Here is a 17,116-nt window from a genome sequence, read left to right on the forward strand (position 1 = left end):
AAAAAAATTTATAGTACCATAGATGGAAATAGGAGGGTACGCATTTCCGGCATTACAAGTTCATAACCAATATATTGTGGTCAGAGTCGACATCTGCCCCTGGAAATGTCTTACAATTTAATACCTGGTTCCTAAATCTCTGTCTTACCATTATATAATCTATCTGATACCTTCTAGTATCTCCAGGATTCTTCCATGTATACAACCTTTTTTTATGATTCTTGAACCAAGTGTTATCTATGATTAAGTTATGCTCTGTGCAAAATTCTTCCAGACGGCTTCCTCTTTCATTTCTCTCCCCCAATCCATATTAACCACTATGTTTCCTTCACTCCCTTTTCCTACTCTCGATTTCCAGTCAGCCATGAATATTGAATTTTCGTCTCCCTTCACTACCTGAATAATTTCTTTTATCTCATCATACATTTCATCAATTTCTTCATCATCTGCAGAGCTAGTTGTCATATAAACTTGTACTACTGTAGTAGGCATGGGCTTCGTGTCTATCTTGGCCACAATAATGCGTTAACTATGCTTTTTTTAGTAGCTTACCTGCACTCCTATTTTTTATTCATTATTAAACCTACTCTTGCATTACCCCTATTTGATTTTTGTAATTATAACCCTGTATTCACCTGACCAAAAGTCTCGTTCCTTCTGCCACCGAAATTCACTAATTCCCATTATATCTAACTTTAACTTATCCATTTCCCTTTTTAAATTTTCTAACCTACCTGCCCGATTAAGGGATCTGACATTCCACGCTCCGATCCGTAGAGCGCCAGTTTTCTTTCTCCTGATAACGACGTTCTCTTGAATAGTCCCCGCCCGGAGATCCGAATGGGGGACTACTTTACCTCTGGAATATTTTACCCAAGAGGACGCCATCATCATTTAACCATAGAGTAAAGCTGCATGCCCTCGGGAAAAATTACGGCTCTAGTTTCACCTTGCTCTCAGCCGTTCGCAGTACCAGCACAACAAGGCCGTTTTGGTTAGTGTTACAAGGCCAGATCACTGAATCATCCAGACTGTTGCCCCTGCAACTACTGAAAAGGCTGCTGCCCCTCTTCAGGAACCACACGTTTGTCTGGCCTCTCAACAGATACCCCTCTGTTGTGGTTGCACCTACGGTACGGCCATCAGTATCGATGAGGCACGCAAGCCTCCCCACCAACGGCAAGGTCCATGGTCCATGGGGGTAGGTCAAAAATTCTTATCTCCCCAATTCCAATCAGTACTTCCTCATTAGTTGCACGATGGGTCCACCTAATCTTGAGTATTCTTCTGTAGCACCACACTGTAAAGCTGCTATTCTCTTTTTATCTAAATTATTTATCGTCCATGTTTCACTTCAATCATGGCCACAGTCCAGAGAAATACTTTCATAAAATACTTTGTAACGCTTAAACTTATACTCGATGTTAACAAATTTCTCTTCTTCAGAAACGTTCTTATCATTCTTCTTTTTTTTTATACCCTCACTACTTCGGCCATCATCAGTTACTTTGCTGCCCAAGTAGCCAAACTCAGCTGCCACTTTAAGTGTCTCGAGGAAGCGTTTGGGACTTTGTGCCGTAGAAGGATGTTGAAAATTAGGCTGACCGATCAGATAAGAAGTGACGAGCTTCTCCGCAGATTCGGTAAAGAAAGAAACAAGTGAAAAAACATTAGAGAAGATCAGTTTCTTTGCCAAGATTGCTAATAATAACCTTTATTCTCGATATCCTGAATGGGGAATCAGTGTTACCATCTTCAGATCTCGATACACAGGAGGTCTGAAGATGGTAACATTGATTACCGAAGCCGGTTATCGAGAATAAAGGTTATTATTATCGATCTTGGCAAAGAGGTTTGTCTTCCCTAATGTATTACCACAGACCGCCTCTTGCTTCTCTAAACGAATAATCTAAAAAGATGCTGTAGAAAGTAAAAAAAACTGTAGAGGAAGACAGAGATGGAAATAGAGCCAACAAATAATTAAGGGCTTAGGTTGAAAGTGCCGGTCCGAGAGCAATAAATTGGCACAGGAGAAGAATCCGTGGCGGGCTTTGGCATGCGGCTCGGATAAGTACATCTAAGTCTACATCCATATTCCGCAAGTCACCTGACGGTGTGTGGTGGAGGGTACCTTGAGTACCTCTACCGGTTCTATTCCAGTCCCGTATTGTCTGTGGAAAGAAAGATTGTCGGTATGCCTCTGTGTGGGCTCTAATTTCTCTGATTTTATCCTCATGGTCTCTTAGATCTACATAGGAGGGAGCAATATACTACTTGACTCCTCGGAGAAGGTATGTACTCGAAACTTCAACAAAACCCCGTACCGAGCTACTGAGCGTCTCTCTTGCAGAGTCTTCCACTAGAGTTTATCTACCATCTCCGTAGCGCTTTCGCGATTACTAAATGATCCTGTAACGAAGCGCGCTGCTCTCCGTTGGATATTCTCCATCTCTTCTGTCAACCCTATCTGGTACGGATCCCACGCCGGTGAGCAGTATTCAAGCAGTGGGCGAACAAGTGTTCTGTAACCTACTTCCTTTGTTTTCGGATTGCATTTCCTTAGGATTCTTCCAATGAATCTGTCTGGCATCTGCTTTACCGATTAATTTTATATGGTCATTCCATTTTAAATCACTGCTAATGCCTACTCCTAAATAATTTATGCAATTAACTGCTTCCAGTTGCTGGCCTGCTATATTGTAGCTAGATGATAAACGATCTTTCTTTCTATTTATTCGCAGCACATTACACTTGTCTACATTGAGATTCAATTGCCATTCCCTGCACCATGCTTCAATTCGTTGCAGATCCTCCTGCATTTCAGTACAATTATCCATTGTTATAACCTCTCGATATACCACAGCATCATCCGCAAAAAGCCTCAGTGAACTTCCGATGTTATCCGCAAGGTCATTTATGTATATTGTCAATTACAACGGTCCAACGACACTCCCCCGCGGCACACCTGAAATCACTCCTACTTCGGAAGACTTGTCTCCATTGAGAATGACATGCAGCGTTCTGTTATCTAGGAACTCTTCAATCCAAATACACAATTGGTCTGATAGTCCATACGCTCTTACTTTGTTCATTAAACGACTGTGAGGAACTGTATCAAACGCCTTGCGGAAGTCAAGAAACACGGCATCTACCTGGGAACCCGTGTCTATGGCCCTCTGAGTCTCGTGGACGAACAGCGCGAGCTGGGTTTCACACGACCGTCTTTTTCGAAACCCATGCTGATACCTACAGAGTAGTCTGCAGAAAAGTCATTGTACTCATAATATGTGTTCCAAAATGATCGCTGTTAGAGGTATAGGTCTATAATTCTACACATCTCTTCGACGTCCCTTCTTGAAAACGGGGATGACCTGTGCCCTTTTCCAATACTTTGGAACGCTACGCTCTTCTAGAGATCTACGGTACACCGCTGCAAGAAGGGGGGCAAGTTCCTTCGCGTACTCTGTGTAAAATCGATCTGGTATCCCACCAGGTCCAGCGGCCTTTTCTCTTTTGAGCGACTTTAATTGTTTTTCTATCCCTCTGTCGTTTATTTCGATATCTACCATTTTGTCATCTGTGAGACAATCTAGAGAAGGAACTACAGTGCAGTCTTCCTCTGTGAAACAGCTTTGGAAAAAGACATTTAGTGTTTCGGCCTTTAGTCTGTCATCCTCGGTTTAAGTACCATTTTGGTCACCGACTGTCTGGACATTTTGTTTTGATCCATCTACCGCTTCGACATCAGACCAAAATTTCTTAGGTTTTTCTGCTGAGTCAGAATATAGTATGGCGTATTCGTCACCCACACTGGCCCCTATCCACGGGATTGGGTACGGCAGCGGCCGCCCGGTCAGCACATGCGGTGATAAGCCTGATAGACGGCATGTCGTGCTTATCGCGGCAGCTGGCGGAGGGTGCTGATAGCCACGTGCTGTCCTCGATGCCCCGCGGCTGACAGCTCCGTGTTCCGCGCTGTATCGAGTCCTCTTCCCTGCCCTTGCCTGTGGATCAGACAGTGCCGATAACCCCTGACGATGACGCGTCAGTGCGAAACGCATCCATGCTCACCACTTAGAATCAATATATTTGGTTGGTGCACAAGATTAATGAACTCAAGACGTACACATAACATATACTTCAGTCAGCAATAATGTATTCTCCTTGACTATTTGCAACACTCTGCCATGGCTGGGGAAACATTTTGTAATGTTGTGTGAGCCTCACTGCCCCTTTTCTTTTTTCAACTAATTTGTGCCTGATTTTATGCTGAGATTCTCAGTAATGTATGTAAATATCGTAAATGTAAATGTGATGCAAAAAGTACTTGAAGTGAAGTGAAGCGCAGCTGGACAGCAAGAAACTCTTCAGCGCGCAATCCCCGCAATTATAGTAGTTGTGAATCTTTGAGTATGGACTCAAAAAAAAAAACATTTATTTAAAAACGAGAGGACTGTTAATCTGTGTCTTGTGGAAAGAGGACGTGAGGGCGTGTTGTTAGGCCGTCGCTCAGAAAGTATTGTTACATTTAATGAAAATTGATATTTTAGCGATAAAACCGAGTAAAGTACGTGTAAGAGTTGCCAAACATTTATGCATACAAATTTTATGGAAGTGAAGAATAGAAATATCTTGTTTTTGGAAAAGGAGGTGAACTTCACTGTCGTCGCCGTCTATCAATAGACAGAATTGGAAGTGTACAAAGTTCACTAAAATACAGGAAAAAAAATAGTTTTCATTTAATAAGTAACAACCTCTCCTAATTTATTAATTACAGTAATTGGATTATGTTCTCGTACAATAGTATGGTGCTGAACTCCACTGACCAATTTTGATGTAGCAGGACGTGTAGTTTGAAAAAGTTTGTGTGCGAGGCAATCTCTTTTTCTCACGATAAGCAGATTGCTGTTTGATCTTATTTACTTACAACAGTGGTTCATTAGGTACGAAAAGCTACGGAAACTTGGGCTCAAAGCTATCCGCACTACGGCCAAGTAACTAACAGCGTCGTATTTTAAACCTTAAAGAACAATATCTTCCTCCAAATTGCAATACGTCAGCAACTGGTGCAGAAGCTGATCATTCAAGGAGGCAGCAACCAAAATTACCAGTTACTACTTAAAGTAAAAATCTCAATCAAAAATCAGTCTCTCTCTCTCTCCAAACACATATATAAATATTCATATTATTAAGATAAAAGTCATTTCATAATTTCGATTTGGTGACTGCAAATCACGTGGTTTTGACCCGAAGAACTCGTCGGCACATGCTCGAGGCATATCTTAATCCGGAAGCGAAGTTCCTCGAAGGTTCTTCCACAGAGAGCGGAAAATGTGAAAATCTATGGTTCCAAGATCAGGTGAATAAGGTGGATGTGGAATGACTTATCAGTCCAAATCCTGTATAGTGTCAAATGAATTGTCAACTGCGAATAAGGACTATCATCAGCTGTAGAGTGGAATGACCACAGTGAAAATTTGTGCCGGACTGGGACTCGAAACCCGGATTTCCCGCTTATGGCGAGCGGTCGCCTTACCATTGGCCTATCCGTGTAAGACTCACAGCCAGACCCAAACCTCCACATGTCGTCAAACATGCGTCTACGACGTGTACTCGCACATCCATTATGTACACTCATGCTCATAAATTAAGGATAACGCTGATACACGGTGAAACAACGCTCTGGTGGGCGGTTTGCGGGTTCAAATCACCTCGGGGTATGACCATGCGGTGCATTTGACCTGCGGTCGTCGCACGGTGGCGCTGGCAGCAGTCCACATACGCAGAGGTGTGTTGCTGCACTTCAGAGTACGGCGCAACGAGTAAGCGTGCAGACATTTGCAGGCGTGTTAATGGTGACTGTGTGTTGAAAATGGCTAAAAGAACACATATTGATGACGTTATGAGGGGTAGAATACTAGGGCGACTGGAGGCTGGTCAAACACAGCAGGTCGTAGCACGGGTCCTCCGTGTGCCACAAAGTGTGATCTCAAGATTGTGGCAACGATTCCAGCAGGCAGTAAACGTGTCCAGGTCGTGGTTTGATGGTGTGTGGTGGGACTATGATTGGTGCACGTACACTCCTGCATGTATTTGACAGAGGAACTGTAACAGGTCAGGTGTACCGGGACGTCACTTTACACCAGTATGTCCGCCTATTCAGGGATGCAGTGGGTCCCACCTTCCTCCTGATGGATGACAACGCACGGCCCCACCGAGCTGCCACAGTGGAGGAGTACCTTGAAACAGAAGATATCAGGCGAATGGCGTGGCCTGCCTGTTCTCCAGACCTAAACCATATCCAGCATGTCTGGGATGCTCTCGGTCGACGTATCGCTGCACGTCCTCAAACCCCTACGACACTTTAGGAGCTCCGACAGGCACTGGTGCAAGAATGGAAGGCTCTACCCCAGCAGCTGCTCGACCACCTGATCCAGAGTATGCCAACCCGTTGTGCGGCCTGTGTACGTGTGCATGGTGATCATATCCCATATTGATGTCGGGGTACACGCGCAGGAAACAGTGCCGTTGTGGAGCACATGTGTTTCGGGATGGTTTTCTCAAAAAAATGGCTCTGAGCACTATGGGACTCAACTGCTGTGGTCATAAGTCCCCTAGAACTTAGAACTACTTAAACCTAACTAACCTAAGGACATCACACACATCCATGCCCGAGGCAGGATTCGAACCTGCGGCCGTAGCGGTCGTGCGGTTCCAGACTGTAGAGCCTTTAACCGCTCGGCCACTCCGGCCGGCGATGGTTTTCTCAACTTATCACCAATACCGTGGACTTACAAATCTGTCTCGTATATGATCGCTATGTGCCTATGCTATTAGCACCGGTTTTGTGTAGTGCCACGTTGTGTGGCACCACGGTCTGCAATTATCCTTAATTTATGAGCACGAGTGTATATTCCCGGGCAGGTCAAATGTTGTACTTTAAAGCCGCTTGCCCGGTACCAGCAGATAAATACGATATTGCAGCTCCTGTATTATTCTGATTACGATGCGAAAGCATGTCGAAAGGAACTTTGCATTGTAATCAGGCATTGCAATATCGTATCGCCTCGATAGTGTATTTTGTTAGTCTAGCACAATGCAGGCGGACGTTATTGAGGAGTGGCATCACTTCACAATGTCTTCCTGGTCGTTGTCCTTGGATTATGTCTGCAAGACGCCTCAGTCCCTGATAATAAATGTCAGCTGTGGTGGTTACACCCCGGGGAAGCAATTTCCAGTACACCACACCGTCAATGTTGCACCAGAAGCTTTGTGGATGCGCACAAATCTTTCTGTGCGGAGTTACTACTTTGTTTCGACTGAAGTCTTCATTTCTCGTCATCGGTAACGAAGCAGGACCCTTTTAATTGTCATCCGCGGCACTCTTATAGCACAGCGGTACGTCGACGATATTTTACGTCCCGTTTTGTAGCCCTTCATGGGAAGCCATCCCGGGCTTGTATTTCAGCAAGATAATGCCCGTCCGCACACGGCTCGTATTTATGATGCATGTATGCATGTGTTTGTCCTTGCAAACACTATCTTGGCCAATAAGGTCGCCGGATTTCTCCCCATTTGAGAACGTTTCGAGGATTAACTTGCTCAATTTGTGGAGCTCTTTCTCTTCAGTACGTCTTCCAATTTTTTTCAGAAATTGCGTTCATTCGTTCGTCCGTACATGCACATTACATCTACCGATTTCCGCCCCATCCGGATAATTCGCTCTCGGTGAATCGTTTTGTGTGTGTGTGTGTGTGTGTGTGTGTCTGTGTGTGTGTGTGTGTGTGTGTGTGTGTGTGTGTGTGTTAGAGGATATAATCGAATGGTCGAAATAAAGTTCGGATGTGGCGTACCTTGAATCCTGAAACAATTTTAGAAGCGCGGAAAAAAATAAAAAGACGTAGATTGTTGGAAGTGTAACGTGTCGAAAGACTGACTAGGTCAAACTACCGTAACGCATAGAAACCGGGTAATACAGAGACTCAGTAAGAGAAAAACAGAATTATAGGAAAATTGGAAATTTGTGGTAAGTTCCTATGGGATCAAACTGCTGAGGTCATTGGTCCCTAGGCGTACTTAATCTAACTGAAACTAACTTACGCTACGGACAACACACATACCCATGTCCGAGAGAGGACTCGAACCTCCGGAGGGGGAAGCCACGTGAACCGTGGCAAGGCGGTAGACTGCGCGGCACACTATGGGGAAAGACAGGTACTACACTATTAGTATGACAACGAAGAGGACATAATACCAATGCAAGGCCAAAAACGAAATGCTAGGATTAAAAATGGTGTCAGAAAAGGATGCAGCCTTTCGACCCTACTCTATACACTGAAGAAGCAATGACGGAAGTAAAGGAAAGGTCCAAGTTGGTGACCACGAAGAAGACGAAGTGAAGGAATTCTGGTATCTCCAAAGCAAAATAACACAAGCCGGCCGAAGCAGGGTACATCAACGGCAAACTAGCAAATGAATAGAGGGCATTCCTGGGAAATCTCTGATAATGTACATCTAGAGGACAGCATTATATGATAGTGGGTCATGGAGTGTAGTGAAACCAAGAAGACTCGAAGAGTTTGAGAGCTACAGAAGAAATGTTGAAAATTAGGTGGACTGATAAGGTAAGGAATGAGGAGGTTCTTCGTAAAATCAACGAAGGAAGGAACATACAGGGTGTTTCAAAAATGACCGGTATATTTGAAACGGCAATAAAAACTAAACGAGCAGCGATAGAAATACACCGTTTGTTGCAATATGCTTGGGACAACAGTACATTTTCAGGCAGACAAACTTTCGAAATTACAGTAGTTACAATTTTCAACAACAGATGGTGCTGTGGTCTGGGAAACTCTATAGTACGATATTTTCCACATATCCACCATGCGTAGCAGTAATATGGCGTAGTCTCTGAATTAAATTACCCGAAACCTTTGACAACGTGTCTGGCGGAATGGCTTCACATGCAGATGAGATGTACTGCTTCAGCTGTTCAATTGTTTCTGGATTCTGGCGGTACACCTGGTCTTTCAAGTGTCCCCACAGAAAGAAGTCACAGGGGTTCATGTCTGGCGAATAGGGAGGCCAATCCACGCCGCCTCCTGTATGTTTCGGATAGCCCAAAGCAATCACACGATCATCGAAATATTCATTCAGGAAATTAAAGACGTCGGCCGTGCGATGTGGCCGGGAACCATCTTGCATAAACCACGAGGTGTTCGCAGTGTCGTCTAAGGCAGTTTGTACCGCCACAAATTCACGAAGAATGTCCAGATAGCGTGATGCAGTAATCGTTTCGGATCTGAAAAATGGGCCAATGATTCCTTTGGAAGAAATGGCGGCCCAGACCAGTACTTTTTGAGGATGCGGGGACGATGGGACTGCAACATGGGGCTTTTCGGTACCTCATATGCGCCAGTTCTGTTTATTGACGAAGCCGTCCAGGTAAAAATAAGCTTCGTCAGTAAACGAAATGCTGCCCACATGCATATCGCCGTCATCAATCCTGTGCACTATATCGTTAGCGAATGTCTCTTGTGCAGCAATGGTAGCGGCGCTGAGGGGTTGCCGTGTTTGAATTTTGTATGGATAGAGGTGTAAACTCTGGCGCATGAGACGATACGTGGACGTTGGCGTCATTTGGACCGCAGCTGCAACACGGCGAACGGAAACCCGAGGCCGCTGTTGGATCACCTGCTGCACTAGCTGCGCATTGCCCTCTGTGGCTGCCGTATGCGGTCGCCCTACCTTTCCAGCACGTTCATCCGTCACGTTCCCAGTCCGTTGAAATTTTTCAAACAGATCCTTTATTGTATCGCTTTTCGGTCCTTTGGTTACATTAAACCTCCGTTGAAAACTTCGTCTTGTTGCAACAACACTGTGTTCTAGGCGGTGGAATTCCAACACCAGAAAAATCCTCTGTTCTAAGGAATAAACCATGTTGTCTACAGCACACTTGCACGTTGTGAACAGCACACGCTTACAGCAGAAAGACGACGTACAGAATGGCGCACCCACAGACTGCGTTATCTTCTATATCTTTCACATCACTTGCAGCGCCATCTGTTGTTGAAAATTGTAACTACTGTAATTTCGAAAGTTTGTCCGCCTGAAAATGTACTGTTGTCCCAAGCATATTGCAACAAACGGTGTATTTCTATCGCTGCTCGTTTAGTTTTTATTGCCGTTTCAAATATACCAGTCATTTTTGAAACACCCTGTATGAAAAACACTGACAAGAAGAAAGGGCAGAATGATAGTGAAAGTTCGCTTGGAAATTTCGTTCTTACCCAACACTGTTTGCTTTTAGTAGATCGCGACAGTTATCTTTGCAGTATTTTGCGTGCCGCAACTGTACTCACATTCGAATGATCGAAACAAGCTCTTTGAAAAAACTCTTTGCAGCCTCCTGAGGCATTTTTTCATCTTCAGGAGATCGCTTTGTCTACTACACAATGACAACAATTTGCGGGCTCGAAGCCACGAGGTCTTCCTTGTTTGAGGAAACTTTCGCCACTCTAATGCCGCATCTCGTCGAGCTCACTTCTCTTTTTTCTTTGGGAAGAAGCTGGCTTCGTCTGGTGTAGAAATAAGCCTATTTGTATTGCACAAAGATGAAGAAATTGGGCGACATCACTTGGTGTGGTGAATATTAGAAGTATCGGATTATTTCGAGAGTGTTTCTAAATTTCTTGGCAGTTTACTTGCAGTTTTTCCCCGGTCCAGCTTGCCGCCGTATCCTTACGCGCGCCGAAGTGGAAACTCTCAAGTTGCTCATTTCCGGTCGTGCTGTAGATTCAAAAGTGTCACCCTCTGTGGAATTCTGATAAGTCGCTGTTTTGTTTATAGTTGCGTTCTGAGAATACGTTCTTATGATTGGACTTGTTAGGTACACTTTGGAATTCAGTGCTATGTGGACCCGTGTGGGCTCGTGATTTAACTGGGTTCTTTTGGTAACCATATTGAGCCGTGGCCAGCTTCCGTTCATGCCGTCTGTTCTTTGCCATTTTGTCTCAATCAAGTGGCGTCTTATTTCTCCCTGAGTTACTACCATAACCAGCTGCTGACTTGCTTCCGTCAGTGGCAGCAGCAGCGCTTATCGATACTAGTACTGCTGTACCATCTTTGGTGTGACCGCTGTATTTCCGTGTGGTGGTGTGTGTGGCAGTCGGTCGGTTGGGACGGAGCAGCGAGGAAGTCTGCGTGGTGCGAGGTCAGGCCAGGGCCACTGGCGGCGTACACGCGGAGTCGGATCGTCAGGCGCTGGCTGCGAGAGCTGCAAAGTTCATTGCCCACCGAACCTGGACACTGAAGTTGAGTGATCAATTAACCTGTTATGAAACCTCAACTGCTGTGACATCTCTTCGTTCATTGTCGGTTGTTGCTTCCTGGGCCATTCCAGCTACAGTGCGCGTCATTTATGACGGCGGCCGAGTTTAGGTTCGTTCTGCGCATCTGACGTCACAAATCACAGTCAGCCAATGAACAGAGAACGACGTTGCCAGAGCTCGGCTGCAGTACAGAGCACGGACGTGTTTCTTCAGTTTTAGAATCGTCCAGTCATAACTAAAGTAACTGAACGAAAACAATCTCTTGAAAGCAGAATTTACCGGCCACGGTGGTCTCGCGGTTCTAGGCACGCAGTCCGGAGCCGTGCGACTGCTACGGTCGCAGGTTCGAATCCTGCCTCGGGCGTGGATGTGTGTGATGTCCTTAGGTTAGTTAGGTTTAAGTAGCTCTAAGTTCTAGGGGACTGATAACCACAGCAGTTGAGTCCCATAGTGCTCAGAGCCATTTGAAGCCATTTGAAAGCAGAATTTATTTTATAGAAAGTTTGGAAAAAGCATTCTTTATACCAATTGCTTCATATTCTATTAATTAATTAAACCAAACAAGCGATAAGCCTCCTAATTCAGGCGATAGCAAGGAAAGGTGTTTGCATCATTCTCACTAACCGCTTTTTCGCAATGAAGAGCAATGGTAATTGTTTATTTCCTATTGTACTTCGGCGAAACATAAGTAATTCATAGTCATACCAACAGTGTTTGTCGGTCTTTTGCGTCCTAGTTTAAAGTCCTCCAGGAATTTTATTGAATGACCATCTGCGTTAGCGTAATGGTTAAAGTGTTATCCGGCACGGTAACTCAGCGCGTTCGGTCAGAGGGTTAGCTGCCCTCTGTAATAAGAAAACTGAGTTAATGGAACAACGACGAACTGAAATGGGTGTCTTGCGACGTGCGCCCTGAGCAGATACAACGAACGAAAACGAACAAAATGAGATTTAAAAAAATTAAAATAAAAAAAAATGTTTGGCTACTAAGTGAAAGGTTCCGAGTTCTAACCTTGTTCAGTGCTTAATTTTTTCTTTATTTAAAAATAATATCGAAGTGTCTTACTTCATAAATTTTATTCGTTTGAATGTAATTTTTTGAAATTTCTAGTGACAACTGAAATCAACCATACGGAAAGTAAACGCTATGGACTTTTACCTCTGCAAACTCCTCAAAATTTCGTGCAGTGGTTTACCACATTTAATGCTGCACAATAACTGCGTTGAACATCGAAACAAAATTAAGTCATTTATGGGGGGAAGGTATCAGTAAAGAAAATGTGTAAAAATCAAATTTTTGGGCCAAATAGTTTTTGTGAAATCGAATGATAAGTTTATCAAATCAGTAGACGTCTCCGTAGCAGCGAAAGGGTTAATGCGGCCGTGGTGGCGTTACTCAATAAACTGCGTGTTCCCCCCTAAACGTAAGTTTGATTGGCGCGTGCAACTGGCAACGCAGCAATCTCCCGCGTTAAGGAGGGCATGCGCGAACCGCCAAGATAAAAGAATTGAACTATAGCACCAACGTATGGTGTTTTGGAGTCAGAATTTTTCAGCAGTCTTCTTGTATGGTCTTAAACTATTAAATTGGTTTTCAGTGAAGTGCGCCAGCCTTGTGGCCATTAACGCCCCAGTTGCCTGCCCTGGTCGTTGGCGTAGTTTTCCGGCAATGTGTTTTCCCCGCCGTGTTGATGCTCTCCGGCACAGCATGTAGTTCGACAGCCTGTTAGTTGTTTGTCCATTTTTTTTCTTAGAGTGGTTATTGTGCCTTGGCTGTTTTTACACGCCAATTTTGAAGACGTAGTGCAGCTGGTATCTTCGTCCTCTGCTGATATTTTCCATTGTCGGGCTGAAGGGAATTGATTAGGTTGGTGGTCGGTCCTTCAGCTGTCACTGGGTCGGGTTGCCATCAGATTACTTAACCTTATTCTTGGCTACCTGTCTTACCTCATCTTACGTTACAGCTACCTCCTCAGGTCAACCATGGGAACACTTCTGAGCACCACTGTTCTGTTGGTTTCAGATTGTGATTTTCATTTTAGTCTGATGTACTGAGCGAGGCCTTCAGCTATTTATTTAGTTTGTTTAAGGCTTCAGCCGACTTAAATTAAAATTTGAAGATTGATTGATTTAAAAACTAAATTTTGAAAGTTTCTTCTATCTGAAAGTCTCGTTATCCAGGCCTCAAGCCCTGAGTTGTTCAGTGTCCAGTGTGTGGCCTCCAGCCAAGCTCTTAAGTGAAATATTTTAAGATAAATTTTGAAAACTGATTTGTTTAAAATTATTTTTTTAAATATGCTCTATCTGAAATTCTTGTTATCTAGGTGCTAAGCCCTGAGTTGTTCAGTGTCTTGTGTGTGGCCTTCAGCCAAGTATTTATGTGAAATATTTTTTTTAAGTAAGGCCATCAGCTGCGTATGTTCTTTAAAGTAATTTTTATAACTTGTGTTCAGGCCTTCAACCACCCTTGTTTTTGGTGTGGTTTTGGACCTCTAGCCCAGGAGGTATTGCAAGGTTTCTTTACTAGCCCTTCAGCCATATTGTTTTAATATGAACCTTTTAAGGCAATGTGTAATTAAGTGATTCTTAAGAAAATAAAAGTTTGTGTGTTTTGTACAACTGACAGTTACTGATTACGGACCCCCCCCCTCCCCTCCACAACCGTAACCTGATCCGCTCTATCCTGCGAATCCATATTCAACATATACAGAACGTAATGAGATACAGGGACACCAAAAAAATGATTTCAATTTCAGAAAAAATGAATGATTTGTTGAAGAGAAAGAGCTCCACAAAATGAGCAAGTCAGTAACGCGATGGTCCACCTATGGTTATTATACAAACAGCTACTGGGCTTCACATTGATGGACAGAGGTGTTGGATGTTCCTGAGAGGGATATCTGGCAAAATTCTATCCAACTGATCGTTAACTAGTTAAAATCCCGAGCTGGTTGGAGGGCTCTGCAAGTAATGCTCCAAATGTTCTCATTTGGGAAGAGAGCCAGCAACCTTGCTGTCTTAAGTAATAGAACCCAGTACGTTGTCATCGATGGTGAGTGTTCATCGGAGGCGAGCGTATCATCTGGAGTGCGCCAGGGAAGTGTGGTAGATCCGCTGTTGTTTTCTATCTACATAAATGATCTTTTGGATAGGGTGGATAGCAATGTGCGGCTGTTTGCTGATGATGATGTAGTGTACGGGAAGGTGTCGTCGTTGAGTGACTGTAGGAGGATACAAGCTGACTTGGACAGGATTTGTGATTGGTGTAAAGAATGGCAGCTAACTCTAAATATAGATAAATGCAAATTAATGCAGATGAATAGGAAAAAGAATCCTGTAATGTTTGAATACTCCATTAGTAGTGTAGCGCTTGACACAGTCGCGTCGATTAAATATTTGGGCGTAACATTGCAGAGCGATATGAAGTGGGACAAGCATGTATTGGCAGTTGTGGGGAAGGCGGATACTCGTCTTCGGTTCAGTGGTAGGATTTTGGGAAGATGTGGTTCATGTGGAAAGGAGACCGCTTATAAAACACTAATACGACCTATTCTTGAGTACTGCTCGAGCGTTTGGGATCCCTATCAGGTCGGATTGAGGGAGGACATAGAAGCAATTCAGAGGCGGGCTGCTAGATTTGTTACTGGTAGGTTTGATCATCACGCAAGTGTTACGGAAATGCTTCAGTAACTCGGGTGGGAGTCTCTAGAGAAAAGGAGGCGTTGTTTTCGTGAATCGCTACTGAGGAAATTTAGAGAACCAGCATCTTAGGCTGACTGCAGTACAATTTTACTGCCGCCAACTTATATTTCGCGGAAAGACCACAAACATAAGAGAGATTAGAGCTCGTACAGAGGCATATAGGCAGTCATTTTTCCCTCGTTCTGTTTGGGAGTGGAATAGGGAGAGAAGATGCTAGCTGTGGTACGAGGTACCCTCCGCAACGCACCGTATGGTGGATTGCGGAGTATGTATGTAGATGTAGATGTAGATGTAGATGTAGATGAAGATAGGGTTTGCCAAGCGTGAAGACAACCAGTGGGCGTTATCTTGCTGAAATGTAAGCCCAGGATGGCCTGTCATGTAGGGCAACAGAACTGGGCGTGGAATATCGTCGATGCGCCGCTATGCTGTAAGATCGCCACTGGTGATAACCGGAGAGGTCCTGCTATGAAATGAAGTGGCAACCCAGGCAGTGAGTGCTGGTTGTCGGGCCGTATGGCTGGCAATAGTCGGGTTCGTACCCCACTGCTGTCCCACACGTCCCCAGACACGTCTTCGGCCTGGAATCTCATTGACTGGAGCAGAGCTGCCTTGTGATGAATCTCGCCTCAAATTGAGCCCTGACGACCAGCGAAGACATGTCTTTGACACCCCAGACAGCGCCGTAGGATACCATCGTGACTGTCCCTCGCAGTACAGCCTATCCACCAGGAGTGATGTTCTGGGGTGCCACGTCACTTCATAGCAGGACGCCTTTAGTTGTTACCCGCGACACCCTTACAACACAGCGGTAAGTCGACGACATTCCGCGCCCCGTTTTGTTGCCCTTCATGGCAAGCCATCCTGGGCTTACGTTTCAGCAAGACAATGCCCGCCAGCACATCAAGAGAGTCTCTACTGCTTGCCGAACACTATTTTCGCCAGCAACGTCATCGTATCTCTCTCCATTTGGCTTCCTCAGTTTGTGAAGCTCTTTCTCTTTAGTAAATCATCCCAGTATTTCTGAAACTGCAGTCATTTTTTGTCTGTACGTACATGTACATCATATCTACCGACTTCCGTCCGTTTCGGATGATTCCTTTTTTGTTATTCTTATTATTTCTTAGAGTGTATTTGGAACACAAGTCACTCGCAGCTAATTTCTTTGTGGTATTGTGGTACGTTGACACTGTAATTCTGTCAGAGACAGCAAAGGACTTAGAAGAGCAGTTAGAACGGAATGGATAGTGTCTTGAAAGGAGGATATAAGATGAACATCAACAAAAGCAAAACGAGCATAATGGATTGTAGTCGAATTAAGTTGGGTGATGCTGAGGGAGCCGGCCAGAGTGGCCGAGCGGTTCTTGGCGCTTCAGTCTGGAAACGCGCGACGCTACTGTTGCGGGTTCCAATCCTGCCTCGGGAATGGATGTGTGTGATGTCCTTAGGTAGTTAGGTTTAAGTAGTTCTAAGTTCTAGGGGACTGATGACCTCAGATGTTAAGTCCCATAGTGCTCAGAGCCATTTTTCTTTTTATCCCTCGTGTCTACATATTTATTTCTCAGCACAGTCACCCTAGTCACAAATACATTTCTCCGAACGAGGGCCAGTTCGTCGATACGCGACTAAGGTGACGGGGGCACAACCTGACCTCTGCCTGCAAGGCTTCCTTAAAGCTGAAACTCGGATGGGGTCAAATTGGTACGGTTTGAGGATGATCGACGACAGTGAAACAAACGCATCGGATTGTTCCGTATGTCGCAACGCTCGTCTGTGGTCTGGCAGTATCATGTCTTAGGAGAGAGTGTTCCACGTGCAGACAAACTCTTCGAATTCGTGAGTTCACTTTTCTGAGTTTTTTCACACATCGTCATAGTTACCTTACACACCGCCATGTTAGAAGCTACAATTCGGAGCCCTCTAGCCGGCCGGTGTGGCCGTGCGGTTAAAGGCGCTTCAGTCTGGAACCGCGTGACCGCTACGGTCGCAGGTTCGAATCCTGCCTCGGGCATGGATGTGTGTGATGTCCTTAGGTTAGTTAGGTTTAAGTAGTTCTAAGTTCTAGGGGACTGATGACCACAGATG

Source organism: Schistocerca serialis, chromosome 10 (assembly GCF_023864345.2).
Source record: "Schistocerca serialis cubense isolate TAMUIC-IGC-003099 chromosome 10, iqSchSeri2.2, whole genome shotgun sequence".
NCBI lineage: Eukaryota > Metazoa > Arthropoda > Insecta > Orthoptera > Acrididae > Schistocerca > Schistocerca serialis.